Below are 14,062 nucleotides of genomic sequence, written 5' to 3' on the forward strand. Positions count from 1 at the left end.
CTGTTTACTGCAGAAGAATGTAAGCACTATGAAAGCAGAAGCTTGGACTAATTTGCTCACATTGAATCCTCAGAGCCTAGCTTAGTACTCATGTCTAATAAGGGCTTAATAGACGGTTATTAAATGAATGAAGGCCTACTCCTTATTTTCTTCCCTGTAACATAAGTGACATAGTTTTTGCTAGCTCATAGAAAGGTGAAAATTAGTGGAATCAATGCTTTCATGAACATAATGAAATATTTTCTTTTTCTAAGTTTGTGCTCATTTTTCTTCCCTTCTCCTCTTCCTTCTTAAGATTCTGAGTCCACTTCCCTCCCACTGTTCTCTGCTTTGAATGTACATATTATCAGTGTATTACCACGAATTATCAATAAGCTGCATTTCTAGTCCTTACTTTCATCTTGAGGACGAACCTGTGTTCTGAAAAGATGCAAAGTGGAATTAAACCTCTGCTTCAAATAAATATGTTTCTTCTTTTGTGTTAATAATGTCAATATTTCCCTGAATTACTCAGAGTGTTGTTCTCAAACTTCCTCTTTCACCTCCTAAAGCAAACTGGGTAATGGGACTGTTGCTCTATCTTCCCAGTATACTTAGAGTTTGTCCAGTCCTTCCACTCCTAGTGCTTCTAACCAAATGTGGAACCTCACCATCCAGGACCTGAGGTGTCAGACCTCCTAACAAGCCTTTCCAAATTCAATATTTCATTTGATCAGAATATTCTTCCATTTACTGCACAGATCATCTTTTCAAATATAGTCATTGATACTACCTTGCTTGGAAATCTTTGAAGTTCCTTCAGCTTCAGAGCAGAAACCAAAACTTCAGCAAATCCTTCAAGGCACTCTGTAATCTTGTTTCAATACATTTTCCAGTTTTCCTGCTCATGATAATCCATTGCAACTGCATTCAGGGCAGTGGACACAGGTTATAATCCCTTACTATTTGAATCAACTCATGCTTTACTCTATGACAGGATTATCTTCTTCTCAAATTTGTACCAGTTTAAAGCTTATTATTTTAAAAGGATAACTCAAAACCACCCTAAGTCAAAAGCCATCCCTAGTTGGCTTTCATCTGTTATTTGCTGTTTTACTCTGAAAGGTCTTATTACATTCTTCCTTGTATCCTGTTCTTTTTAACCCCCTGGTTTTTAAAATGACAGCAGAATACAAGTTCTCAAGGCATTCTAACAAAAAATTCAAAAATTGAAGAAGTAGATATATTTCCTCTTCTCTTCCTTCCTCAATCCCATTTATTCCCTAGAGTAAACCAATGGCAAGTGTTACTTTCAGGACTTTTTCCAGACACTGATAAACATATATCATTTAAAAAAATATTGAATGGATGCTAATAGACCCCATAATGTGCCTTTTCACTTGGAAATATTTATTGGACACCTTTCTTGTCAGCAGAGAAGGATTTACCTTCTCTTTTCCGATTGTGTCACTATAGATGTTGCAGAGACAACTAATTGTCTTCCAGCAGCTTTATTTTTCCTTCCATAGTAATAGAATACATGAGTGTTACCCAGGCACATGTATGTTAAGAATAAAGGCCACATTTCTAACTTTCTTGTAGCCAGGTATGGCCATGTGAGCTAGGTCTAGTTGATAGGATATAAGGGGAAGTGAAATGTGTAACTTCTGAAAATAATCCTTAAGGGGAGATGTTTCTCCTTCTCTTTCTTCCTTTCTGCTGTCATGAATGCAGATGAGATGACTGGAGCTGGAGCAGCCATCCAGGTCTATGATAACATTGGCAACGGAGGCTGTAAATGACAGATCAATAATGTAGAAGCCTGGGCCCTTGACTTTGTAGAAAACCCTCCAGTTTTGAACTGCCTATTCCGTATTTTTGTAAAGAGACAAAAATTTAAGAATTTTTTAAAGAAAATTTAATCTTGTTAAGTAAGCCTTTGTTATTGTGAACTTTCTTCCAATTTCATTTGAACCTAATCCTTTATAAATAGTTGTGCTTTAAATGATTGCATTTTGTCCATTATTTATATCTTTTTTTCTTCCCTGTTAGACCCTAATATCTTTAAAGGCTTACCTATGGCCTTGTTCATCCTTGTCTTCCCATAGAACCCAGTATAGTGTCTGGTATATGGTCAAAGCTCAATTGGTATCTGTTAACTTTAACTAAAAAGATATTTGAAAGAATAACATTTCTGAACTGCAATGACGAAGTGGACTTCCCTCATTTTTTAATTAATCCCAGAACCACTGCCACAAGCAAGTTGTTTCTTATGATTAAGAATATGTTTTAACTTTGCAACAGTGCTGATATTGATAATTAAAATATTTATCTTAGTGGTGCCTAAATAATTTTGCTTTGTTTTCAGATCTGTGTTATTAACTACAACTTCCTTTTGCAAATAAATTTGTCTCATAAATTTTTATGTCTTGACAGTTTCTGCTATAAAATAATAAATAGCAAGATAGCTTTTGTGTGGAAATGGAATGTTGGACCAAATCAGTCACTTTTATCCTTTTGTTGGTCAAAAGTAGGAAAACCATATAATTTATCACCTAAACTAAGTGCAAACTGCAACAAGATCTGTTTGTTATAGGCCTCTATAAGAATGTAAAAAAAAAAAAGGTGTTTTGTTTGTTTGTTTTTTGTTTTTTGGAGAAACACACACACTTGCAGCCTAAAATTTTCATATAATGTGAGTGGTGCTTGATCCCACTACAGTTTACCTATTGAAATATAGGGATGTCCTATAGGTTTCTTATTGATTAAGAAATAACTCCTGAGTAAAATTACCCCAAGTTCCTGCATTAAAATTCTGTAACTCCATCAATCTAGTATGCTGACAATCTGAGTCATTTATAGCACTGATTCTGGACAGTTTCCACTCTAAGTACTCAGCCCTTATTACAAATCTGCACCTGGTGTCTCTTTATATTTATGAGACTTTACACTTTACATTTAAGATATAGCTTCTTTACACAATGACCCACAGAAGAGGGAGAGATTGGACCAGCCACTGCAGCAGAAACTCTCTGCCACCCTAAGGAATAGTGCTGCCTAATGGCTCAATGGAATTCACCAGGTGCTCCCCAGCCCCATGGTTCCTGACTGCCCTACACCCCAGATCTTAGTCCTCCTGGAACCCCTGCTAGGGTAGCTATCAGACATAGTAGGTGTGAGTGATTGTCTGTGCAGGTGGAACACGGTGCCCAGTCACCGTACTGGTTAAAAAGCAAGTGCAAATGTGTATTTTTCAAATGCATACAAAATCATGGACTCAATTTTCATTTGAATAGAATAAAGACATACTGGCAGTTAGAAAAGTATTTAGAAAATGGAAATCAGGATGACAAAGGAAGGAGTAACTTTGAATTTCACAAAGGGAAAAAATAGAAAGGAGAATACACCTGAATGAAATCCAATATATAATGTGGCATAGAGATGCCTTTGAGAAGGTTTGAATCCACTTTTATATTACCAAGGCAACCATCAAATTATGGACTTGCAAAACAACAAGGAGAAAGCAACAATAATCAGAACACCAAAACTACAAATGAGAAGGGCAATTTGTGTACAGGTGTGAATTTAATAAAGAAAAAAATGAAAAGCTGCTTTGTTCAAACTAACTTTTGTTGGTAAGTAAAAGAAAATGTGTTTGGAAAAATTAACGCTCCCTTCTGCATTTTCAGAAAATATCAGAAAAAATACACAAATACCATTAAAACTATGTATTAACTCCTGATGAATTCATGGTAGGGTTTTGTTGGTCCTTTCTTTCAAAGATGTGGGTGTTTCATACACAGTGATATTTGGTATTTAAAGCTCTCAGTGTGATAAGTATTTTATTAAAGATACTTCTTTACTCCAGACGTTTGATTTTAATTTAAACAAGTGGATAGATTGAACAACATTTTTTCTCTTCTTTGCTTTTGTTAGGAGGCACTTAATCAAAGAGATTGGTACTAAGCATTTAAGATAAATTTTGCATGAGAATGTTGACTAGGTAATTTCATAAGGAACATGGTGAAAAGCTAATGGAAAGTTAAAAGTAATGGTCATCACTAGGTTTTTACTGAAAGCTAAAAAATTAGCTTAAAAAGCTAAATTAAGGTGCCAAGTATATGTATTTACATAAAATTTACATCAGGCTATGTAGAAAGCACAGAGTTTTTCCCAAATGTTTTCTAAACTTCTTAGTTTTTCTTTTTCTTTTCTTTTTATTCATTCCAACCTGGATCCTCAATTTAGTGTGTACCCATATACACAGCACACATATATACACTTACAGTGGTATAGGAAGAAATGATAGGTTAAGCTATTAACTTGAAAGGCACAGTGCTGTAGGGCCAATTTGGAGAACAATTTTATAATTTTGTATTGTTGGATCAGGTTCAGGGGCTGCCCAATGCCTTTTAATAGTAGCCTTACCGATATGTTAGTGACATAGTCATGGCTGCTGTAACAGAAGCACCATGGACTGACTGATTTTTAAACAACAGATATTTATTTATCACAGTTCTGAAGCCTGGAAGCCAAAGACCAGGGTGCCAGCATGGTCTAGTCAGAGCCCTCTTCTGGGTTGCAGACTTCCAGCTGTGTCCTCTAGTGGCAGGAAGCAGAGAGAAGCAGTCTTTCTCATGACTCTTAAGAGCATTAATACCTTTTGAGAGGGCTCTACCCTCATGACCTCATTTAATCCTACTTAACTCCCAAAGCCCCACCTCCCAATAACCATCCCATTGAGTGATTAGGGTTCCAAAATACGAATTTGGGCAGGGACACAAACATTTAGTCCATAGCACGTGTTCTGTGTAGCATCCTTATTTTCATGTCAAAGAGTTCTTAATGTCTGATTGCATAGAGGAAACACAATGCAAAGGCAATCTGCAGTTCTGATGACCAGCAGCTCACAATCCCAGTGATGGAAATATTGTATTTGGGAGATCTGAAAACCCAGACTCTTCTGTGGATAGCTGCTGTTTCTACAGTTGGACTAGTAAAATTCAGCTGAGATGGCAGAAAACTGCTGGAAAACAATGTCAGTGCTACCCCGCACCTGCTTTCTCTGGTTTGTATCTGTGCCACACGGGGCCTCCCTTGGCTCCTGACCCAGTTTCTCTCCTAAACTTTGAGAAAATGCCTGTCCTGGGAGTCAGCTTGCCACAAGGACCATTGCTGTAAAAAGCACCCCTCCATCCCTTCCACCCTGTCTTGTTCTACATAATGGGCAGAATAGAAATCCCACTGCCCCTGACATTGAACAATTCTTTCTCTTTCGAAGTGTCCTCAAAATTGAACATTTACGCCCCCCACCCCCATTGTAGCGAACGAGGGACTGTCACATGTACCTGAAGACCAGTTAGAAAATCTCCCCACCTAAAAAATCCCACCTCAACAGAATGCTTGCCAATCAGACATGTTCTCAGTATTTGCTCTTTTAACTTCCATAGAACCTACACCCCTGGGCCCCTACTGAATCAAGAACAAGGGCAGAGCTGGGTTCCTTTACTGCAAGTTTATGAGTCATCAGCCTTTGTTAATTTTGCCTTGGACTTCTTTGTGCCTCGGACAGCTTCAGTTCTGAGCCTGGTCATTATGTCAGTTTTCATTTTAGGTCCTGGGTATTTATATTGTCACTGTACTGCTCTTCTGGGATTGGTACAGATATCAGAGCCACCCTGGCTTGGGGTCACAGTTAATGCAGCCGAGAGGAATCAGGGTCCACATTAGCTGGCCAGTCTTAGTCTGGGGGGGCGGTGCTGGGCTGTTTCTCCAATCCCCTTGTTACTGTTTTCATGATGGCTCCTTCCTGTGCAAGAGGGCATCTTTTCCATATGTATATCCTCCAGGCTGGTTTTACGATCTTCCTAATTCTATTTTTGAGCTCCGTGGTGTTTTGATGAAATCTCCTTTCTGACTACATTGGCCTGAGTTGGGTTGTTACGCTTGCCAGAACCCTTCAGATAGATAGTCTCTTTGAAATAAGAATGAACCCAATGTCCGCTGTTCTTGGCCTCATCAGACATGCTGCTTCTTGAAAGTGCTGACCTCTTTCTTTAGGAAGCTTGATAAGCATTTATTCACATGATGGGACTGTAAGGAGGGTGGAAGCAGAGACTGTGAAGGGCAGAGCAGCATGCAGAAGGGGCACGCAATGGCTTTGAGACTTCCTTAAGTCTTGTTCTGCTTCCAAGAAATGCAATCTGAGGGAGTGGAGTGATGAGGAGAGTCTGAGAGCTCGGTATAGCATTAGGTGACTTTCCCATATGTGGGTTATTTATCTATTGGAAATAAATCTATCTGAATGTGGTAGTGATCTTTTTCCAGGTTGGCAAAAATCCCAGGGAGAAAAATTTACCACTGAGGATGGTGCTGGATCACTGCTTTCAGAATGATATCCATTTTTAGAGGCTCCTTTGGAATTTTGAAAATACTCAACTAGAACTACTGGTTTCTAGATCACTACAGCAGTGAGATATTTTACTTTGGCTTTGGCAATCAGAACTGTGGTTCATTAATACTTTCCTTAAGGCTGAGAATAAGAATTTTAACACCTGAGGCTGTATTTAACTCCAGATTTGCATATATTACATGAATGATAACTAAAATTGCTCTAAAAACGTATAGTCACAGATTCAAACCAAATCCTGTTTATGACTGCTTTTTTATCTGTGAAATATTCAGGCTGTGAAAAGAAAAGGCAACTGAAGATAAGTGACCACAATTTTATTATTATGCATTTGCTATCATCAGTGTATCTTAATTACTTTCCTTTATGTATTTTTGAAGCCAGTTGATTAAATATCCAGGTTTTTTGTTTTGTTTGTTTGATTTTGGAGAGAATCTTGATTTAAGGTAAGATGAAGTCAGAAGAGCAAATGTGTGGATACCAATGGGGGAAGGAGGGTGGGATGGATTGGGAGGTTGGGATTGGCATATATACAGTACTATATATAAAATAGATAACTAATGAGAACTGACTGGATAACAGAGAATTCTACTTAATGCTCTGTGGTGACCTAAATGAGAGGAGTATCCAAGGAAGAGGGGATATATGTATACGTGTGGCTGCTTCACTTCACTATACACCAGAAACTAACACATTGTGAAGCAACCATCCTCCAATGAAATTTTTCTTTTAAAGAATAAATTAAGTTTGAAAGTTTCATGTTAGTTAACTTATATAGTCTGGTCTGTAAAGACTCACTTTTTTAAGGGGGGATTATTGAAACAAAGAACTTGCATTTGATTTTTAGCTTGTTTGGATTTTGTTATGAGACTAGAAAAAATGTTCTTTAAACTAGCACATTTACCTCCTCAGTATGAAATAGCTGAGTTGTGTTTTTACTTTTCAATCAAATCTCCTTGTTTAAACTGCTAAAGTGAGAGAGCTGACAAACAGAAAGGACCTGGCATTCCTGAGAAGTGACGGTGATATCCTTCAACACTGTTGGTTTTTTTTTTTTTTTAATAAAGATTTTGAGCATAAGTGCAGCGCAGTGCTGCGTATTAAATGGCATAGGAATTAAGCGTGATAAGTTGTCAACTTTACATGAAAACACAGATAAGAAAGATGTTAATTTAAAGTATTTTTGGAAGACGGGGGCTGTATGGTATTTTTCTCTGTATATCAGGCAGTGGGCTACTAGTGTCTGACCTGTAGTTTGCACTCAGCAAGTACTTAAATGAAGGATGTAATGATCCTTGAGGATGTAGCATATGTCAAGTTTTTCACCTTGCTTTTTAGACTCCCCCACCTTTTTTTGTTTTAGTGATTGATTCAGCAAAAGTGGTTTGAGGGACCCCTTTGTATGAGGGACTTCAAAGGTGGCATTGAACTGAACAAGACTCTCTGGCTTCTGAGATCTCACATGGTGGTGGTCATTTGGGAGGAGGGCATCTTTGTCAGGTTTGTCAACTGCCTTTGAACTAGCGGACCCCTCACTGCTCAGTTTCCATGTGAGATGTTGGACGGATGACAGCTGCAGGAAAGTGGCTAATAGGAAGGGTCCTGGTTGTTGAGTATCACCTACTCAGGGAGCTGGTGTGCTTGAATTTGAATAACCTTTGCCACAGAAACACCAAGAAAAAGTGATACAATGGGATGAGAATAAAAAAAAGTTTCTGTGAACCAAATGAGACTGATTAACCAGGAAGAGGAGATACTAATTGACACCAAAGCCTTGATGAGCACTCAGTCTCTTCTGTGAAACCAGTATTTCCTTGATTACAATCTCTTGAAAAGTGTGGGAGTCCTCTTACAAAGGTTGTATTAATTAATAGCAGAGCATGTTACTAAGAACATTTGTTTAGATTTGTTTATTTTAATCAACTAATAAAACTCTTGCGACATCTGTCACCCCATTGATCGCCAGGGTTGATTTGGCTGATCTGGCTGGCTAGGCGGGTGTCCCTTTCCTCCCTCACCGCTCTACGTGCGTCCCTCCCGAAGCTGCGCACTCGGTCGAGGAGGACGACCATCCCCGATAGAGGAGGACCGGTCTTTGGTCAAGGGTATATGAGTAGCTGCGCTCCCCTGCTAGAACCTCCAAACAAGCTCTCAAGGTCTTTTATCTAAAAAAACAAAACAAAATAAAGAAAACCCTCCTGATATTGCTGTTTATGTTGAACAGACTCTTAATTTAATTGAGACCATCTGAAAACTGTGTCTTAAGCATAATCTGTGGATTGAAGTAGAATACATAATTGCCAACAAAGGTCCATCTAGTCAAGGCTATGGTTTTTCTAGTAGTCATGTATGGATGTGAGAGTTGCACTATAAAGAAAGCTGAGCACAGAAGAATTGATGCTTTTGAACTGTGGTGTTGAAGAAGATTCTTGAGAGTCCCTTGGACTGCAAGGAGATCCAGCCAGTCCATCCTAAAGGAAATCAGTCCTGAATATTCGTTGGAAGGACTGATGATGAAGCTGAAGCTCCAATACTTTGGCCACCTGATGCGAAGAGCTGACTCATTTGAAAAGACCCTGATGTTGGGAAAGGTTGAAGGCAGGAGGCGAAGGGGATGACAGAGGATTAGATGGTTGGATGGCATCACCTACGCAATGGACGTGAGTTTGAGTAAGCTCCGGGATTTGGTGATGGACAGGGAGGCCTAGCGTGCTGCAGTCCATGGGGTCGCAAAAAGTCAGACACAACTGAGCAACTGAACTGAACTGAACTGAACATAATTGTTTATTGAGTGTTGTTGTTTATTGTTAATTTGCTAAGTTATATCCAAGTCTTTTGCAATCCCATGGACTGTAGCCCACCATGCTCTTCCATCCATGGCATTTCCCAGGGAAGAATACTGGAACGAGTTGCAATTTCCTTCTCTAGGGGACCTTCCCCATTAAATAATGTAATTTTTGATTGGCATATCTATTTATTAATCTTTCAGGAGTTCTTTCTCTTGTTTGAATATATGTTTTCTTTTGGTTTCTTCTGACTTATTTTTCCTAATTTTTATTTGTTTTTAGTCTGTTGAGGCTGACTAGTCTGAAACCCAAACTCATCATTTTCCCTCTCTTTGTCCTATTCTCCAACCTTGCTATTTCTTTACTTTCTTACTCCTTAAAAGATCTATGATCTTCCACATACTCTGGGCTCAAAAGTCATTGGGAAGCATCTTGTGTTTTAATTCCTCATATCCAGTCAGATTTCAAGAACTCTGGGTAGTGCATCCGAATTGTTTTTGCCCCTGCTCACTGCTTTTCATTCACATGTCTAGCATCCTGCAGCCTCACTTCCTTTTGCTTGGACTATGAAAGTATGTTGACCTATTTCCAGTAACTTCTTTTTCAGTTCCATTTTACATGTTAAAATTAGATTAATCCATATGAAACAAAGCTGTGATCGTGTAGCCTCCAGCTCTTAAGTTTCCCATGATACTTTATTGATGTAACAAAACAAATACAAATTCTTTAGACTGGCACACTGGTTTCCACATTCTGGTCTTCTCTCTCTCTTCTCAGCCTTATTTCCTACCATTTCTGGAAACACATCCTATATTCCACCAAAGCAAATCTCTTGTTGCTACAGGACTGCACCGTCCGATGCTGCAGTCACTAGCCTTTAGTGGTGAGAGAACGCATATACAGATGTGAAGACCACATATGAAAATAGAACTCTGACACACCATCTGCAGCAGATAGCCCAGAACACCAGCCCGTGATCTACTGTAACCAGCCTGTTGTCTATGTGTCAAAACTGTAGGAAGTCAGACCTCTATCTCTAGCAACACTCCAGGAAGCTGAACAATAACCCCTACAACAGTGGTGCCCCCTCAAACCAGGACTTGACTCATAACTGACAGTTTCTCTCTTTTTTGTGTCCATTTCCAGCATAGGACAAATCAGAGAAAGCCAACTGTGTACCCCTAACCAACCACATAGGTTGCACCACTTCTAAATGCCTGCACCTTCCCCAGGCTGACAGCCGCCAGTCAGGGCACACCTGAAGCCTTGCCTTTTTTCCACCATAAAGCTCTCCTGCTCCCCTGCCTGCCTTTGAGCCTCCATAAAATGCGAAGTGCAGACTGACAGTGTCTGACTCCCTTGTTAGAGCAAACTCTGTGTAAAGAGACTTAGCCTGTTCTTGTTTGGTTGGTCTTTGTTTATTTCCACCATGGCTAGTTAAGTTAATTAAAATTATATTAAATGACAAGTTCAGTTCCTCAGTTGCACTAGCTAAATTTAAAGTGCTCAGTAGCCCCATGTAACTTGTAACTATTGTACTGGACGGTGTAAGCATGGAATATTTCCATCATTTCCAGAAGTTTTACAGGACACTCTATACATGACTATGGTTTTCCAGCCTCATGCTACTTCTTCTTGAATTGCCTTCCTTCTACATTTTTACCTGCCAAACTCCTTCCCAGTCTTCATGTCCTAGCTTACTGTTTCCCTCAGGAAGCCTTCACTGATGCCTCTATTTAGACATCATCTCTCATTTCTTAGATTATACCTTTCTGTTGGCACTTTTCAGTCTTCTCGATCAGTGATCTCTTCTATCATGCTATCCTGCTGTATTATAATTACTTTATCCTTGCAGGATCTCATGCTTCCTATGGAGTAACTCCATGATAACTTTTTTTTTTTTTTTATTAAATTGATTTGTGGAAAATAAGGGTCAGAGTGAATTACTCACTTTAAGAAGCCATGGAATGACAGATAGAACTGAAGTTTATAATTTATTTGGGACATAGTCTGTACAAACAGCAGTGCACACGGCTTTGTTCTTCCCTTTCTGACTCTGCTTCCGTTCTCCTCTAGACAGCTTCATTTAACATTAGCAGGATGTTTATAAAGTTAGCTGGGGACCATCTCAGAGTCTCCCATTGTTATTTCTCAAAAGTTGTCTGAGCCTTCAAAAGTCTTTTCATAGAGCAGCAACTAGGAAGGAAGCTACAGGTCTATGATTCCCAAAATACTCTTAGAATGACTACTTTTTAATGTCTTTAACACACCAGACATATTCATGCCTCTGTGACTTGCTCGTATTTTCCCCTTACCTGAAATATGACCTCAGAATTTCCATCCTTATACCACCTCTGTGCCTGGTGAACTTCTTTCATATGTGAAGTTAAATATCACATTGTGAAGCCTTTCTCACTCTCATTAAATGGAGTCACTCCTTTTTCTGTCTGTTTATCAATATCTGCTTGCCTATCTCTTTATTCTCAGTGTGGTGGATAAATGTAAACCCTTACTCTTAAAGTAATACTACTAGGGCAAGTACACATGGCCAGTGGAAGGAAGTTAGTCCACTTATGTTTCTTTTTAGGATGGGGGCGTTGCTGCTGTATTTGGATAAAAATCACCACAATCCCCAGAGAAAGCTCTACCGTTTCTCTCCTTTCACCATCAACCTAAATCCAAGGATTGTGAGTTCCTCATTTCCTAAGTGGGGCTAGGGAACCCTCTTTTCAGTTTATGTACCAGCAGAAATTGTGTCTGGGAGAAAGCTTTGCTATGTACTGGGTGCATTAAGTTGTGAAATTTCCAAGAAACAGAAACTGACTAGAGTCAGTTTCTAACAAATTGACTAGAGTTTCTAACGAACTGACTAGAGTCAGTTTGGGATATCCTGAGCTAAGGAGATAAAGGACAGAAATGGTATGGACCTAACAGAAGCAGAAGATATTATGAAGAGGTGGCAAGAATACACAGAGAACTGTACAAAAAAGATCTTCACGACCCAGATAATCACAATGGTGTGATCACTCACCTAGAGCCAGACATCCTGGAATGTGAAGTCAAGTGGGCCTTAGGAAGCAGCATTACGAACAAAGCTAGTGAATGTGATGGAATTCCAGTTGAGCTATTTCAAATCCTGAAAGATGATGCTGTGAAAGTGCTGCACTCAATATGCCAGCAAATTTAAAAAACTCAGCAGTGGCCACAGAACTGGAAAAGGTCAGTTTTCTATCCAGTCTCAAAGAAAGGCAATCCCAAAGAATGCTCAAACTACCGCACAATTGCACTCATCTCACATGCTAGTAAAGTAATGCTCAAAATTCTCCAAGCCAGGCTTCAGCAATACATGAACCGTGAACTTCCAGATGTTCAAGCTGGTTTTAGAAAAGGCAGAGGAACCACAGATCAAATTGCCAATATCCGCTGGATCATCAACAAAGCAAGAGAGTTCCAGAAAAACATCTATTTCTGCTTTATTGACTATGCCAAAGCCTTCGACTGTGTGGATCACAATAAACTGTGGAATATTCTGAAAGAGATGGGAATACCAGACCACCTGACCTGCCTCTTAAGAAACCTATATGCAGGTCAGGAAGCAACATTTAGAACTGGACATGGAACAACAGACTGGTTCCAAATAGGAAAAGGAGTATGTCAAGGCTGTATATTGTCATCCTGCTTACTTAACTTATATGCAGAGTACAATATGAGAAACGCTGGGCTGGAAGAAGCACAAGCTGGAATCAAGATTGCCAGGAGAAATATCAATAACCTCAGATATGCAGATGACACCACCCTTAAGGCAGAGAGTAAAGAGGAACTAAAAAGTCTCTTGATGAAAGAGGAGAGTGAAAAAGTTGGCTTAAAGCTTAACATTCAGAAAACTAAGATCATGGCATCTGGTCCCATCACTTCATGGGAAATAGATGGGGAAACAGTGGAAACAGTGGCTGACTTTATTTTGGGGGGACTCCAGAATCACTGCAGTGATGACTGCAGCATGAATTAAAAGATACTTGCTCCTTGGAAGGAAAGTTATGACCAACCTAGATAGCATATTAAAAGCAGAGACATTACTGCCAACAAAGACCATCTAGTCAAAGCTATGGTTTTTCCAGTGGTCATGTAATGGAATGTGGAGTTGGACTGTGAAGAAAGCTGAGCACCAAGAATTGATGCTTTTGAACTGTGGTGTTGGGGAAGATTCTTGAGAGTCCCTTGGACTGCAAGGAGATCCAACCAGTCCATCCTAAAGGAGATCAGTCCTGGGTGTTCATTGGAAGGACTGATGCTGAAGCTGAAACTCCAGTACTTTGGCCACCTGATGCGAAGAGCTGACTCATTGGAAAAGACCCTGATGCTGGGAGGGATTGGGGGCAGGAGGAGAAGGGAACGACAGAGGATGAGATGGCTGGATGGCATCACCAACTCAATGGGCATGAGTTTGAGTAAACTCTGGGAATTGGTGATGGACAGGGAGGCCTGGCGTGCTGCAATTCATGGGTTCGCAAAGAGCAGGACACGACTGAGCGACTGAACTGAACTGAACTGAGATAAGGAGGGAGACCATGATGTTAGGTAATAGGTGGTTATGAAACTTAAAGGAGGAGACAGAAAGAAGAATAGAATAAGAGAAGAAACTGGATCATCCATGTGGGGCACCTTTGAAAGAAGAGCCTCTTCCTTTTGAGGTTGGAGAGAGTGGGGTGCTCACTGGCATAGTAACTGATCCCATCCTTCCTCCTCACTTCTCTCCTCTGTCAGCTTTTGGAAAAATTACCTGAACCCTTCAACAAAGAAATACCTAACCCTTCATAACATGTTTACTCATGTTTGTGCAAGAAAGCATTCAGAATGGGTAGGGGTACCCTGCTCTGATGTTCATCCA

The 14,062-nt window shown here is 39.7% G+C and overlaps 1 long non-coding RNA gene across 1 annotated transcript in view; it reads left to right on the forward strand.

The window, feature by feature from the left end:
• LOC122447079 overlaps positions 1–14,062 on the forward strand; it is a 546,471-nt gene that overhangs the window by 244,774 nt on the left and 287,635 nt on the right. The window lies entirely within an intron of this gene.

This window comes from Cervus canadensis, chromosome 9, assembly GCF_019320065.1.
Source record: "Cervus canadensis isolate Bull #8, Minnesota chromosome 9, ASM1932006v1, whole genome shotgun sequence".
Classification (NCBI taxonomy): Eukaryota; Metazoa; Chordata; class Mammalia; order Artiodactyla; family Cervidae; genus Cervus; species Cervus canadensis.